The 1,655-nt window shown below is 56.9% G+C and overlaps 1 non-coding gene across 1 annotated transcript; it reads left to right on the top strand.

Moving 5' to 3' along the window:
• The first annotated feature begins 608 nt into the window (after positions 1 to 608).
• Positions 609 to 680, top strand: TRNAG-UCC. Its single transcript has one exon. It is a non-coding gene; the product is annotated as a tRNA-Gly (tRNA).
• Positions 681 to 1,655: the final 975 nt, after the last annotated feature.

Below are 1,655 nucleotides of genomic sequence, written 5' to 3'. Positions count from 1 at the left end.
AATAGCTGGGTGGGTGTTTGTCCGTGCTCACCCTGCCACTGACTAAGACACAGAAATGCCCCTCCACTTGCACAGTACAAGCACGGCTGTCATATGTGTGAAGGCGGGTGGGGAGGAGGTGCCGTTACCTGCATGTCCTAAGAGGGCGGCAGCAGCAGCAACAGCAGCAGCAGCAGCACCAGCAGCAGCAACAACAGGTCTCTGAGAGACACAAAGAAGGGTGACAGTGGGATGGTTTCCTTGATCTCTGTGTGCTGAGGACTGGAGCTGGCTATTGGACACCGAGATCTGTGTGCCCCAGCTGGGCAGCATCAGCTGCCTTGAGTTCTGGGCCATGGCAGAGGTGCATGCAGAGCGTGCCTGGAACCGAGTGCTGGTCTGTGCCGGGTGGTGCTCCCGGGCTGGTCAGTGTGCGGTGCTGCTGTGTGCGCTGGAGGGTGGCCAGTGCAGCTGGAGATTTGCTAGGCAGGTGTTCCTGGCAGAAGGACGGGTGCTGTGTGTCAGCTTGTCCTAGTGTTTGTGTGGCAATGGCAGGAGGAGCCATCAGGGTGTGCGGCTGGGGCAGAGAGAGTGTGAGTTGCAGGAGCAGGAAGGGTGTGCTCGCAGATGCGTTGGTGGTATAGTGGTGAGCATAGCTGCCTTCCAAGCAGTTGACCCGGGTTCGATTCCCGGCCAACGCACAGGGCCCTTTTGTTGGGCCAAGGGCTGTCTTGGCCCTGCATGGAGCTTGTGTGTGAGAGAGGCCACAGCTTGGTTCTTCTCATCCCTGCCATGACCCAGCTGGTTTTGCCAGCCAGGCTTGCTCCTCGTGCCTGCTCCTCCCCCAGTACCTCCGCCAGCCATTCAGATGAGGCTGCTGGAGAGAAAACCTCACACAGCCTCTGATGGACATCAGTGGACTCTTCTAGCTGAGGTGGCTCCTCAGTCTTGCTGCAGCAGTCAGAAGAGAGGCATTTTTGGTGTTACTGCTGCAGCTGCTTGCACCTGGCAGGGGCAGTGCGCTGCTGGGGCAGGCTGGTGATGAGGACTCAGAATGCCAGTGGGAGCAGGACTGTTCTTTATAAAACAAAGAGATCTTCCTGGAAACTGTGCTAACACACATGGAAAAGAAGGTGAATGGTGACAGCCAACACAGCTTCCCTAAGGGCAAATGATGCCTGACAAAATCAGTGGCTTCACACACTGTGCTCCTGACAGCAAACCTGGAGCAGGGCTGTGAAGGTTGCAATGTGCTGGGGGAGCCAAAAGGCTAAAGGTCCCACTGAGATTTGAGCTCAGATCGCAGGATTCAGAGCCCAAAGTGCTCACCTTTACAGCAGGGGACCTCCTGCACAGATCACCTCTTGACCCTATCACCACCCTTCCTCAGCCTCAGGCCACTATCCCCACCTCCCTGCACATCCAACACCAACTGCAGCCTCCCTTCAGGGTCTCCAAGCACACCATCCTTCAAAGCAGCAGCACAGCTCCCTCTCCCACACTCACCTGCCCTCTCTTACAAGTCCCAGCCTCCAAACCTCTCACAAGCCTGTCTTGCCCGAAGAACAACAAGCCCTTTCTTGCCTCAGCACAGCCCTTGACAAACCACACCTTCACACACCAAGACGGCACCTCACCTGCTCTTCTCCAGGCTGAACCAACCCAGCTATCTCATG

The sequence above is a fragment of the Empidonax traillii genome, unplaced genomic scaffold, assembly GCF_003031625.1.
Source record: "Empidonax traillii isolate 1590-97213 ecotype Southwest subspecies unplaced genomic scaffold, ASM303162v1 scaffold90:size2128546, whole genome shotgun sequence".
Classification (NCBI taxonomy): Eukaryota; Metazoa; Chordata; class Aves; order Passeriformes; family Tyrannidae; genus Empidonax; species Empidonax traillii.
Note: the sequence above shows the minus strand (reverse complement) of the source record. Positions and strands in the feature narration are given on the sequence as shown.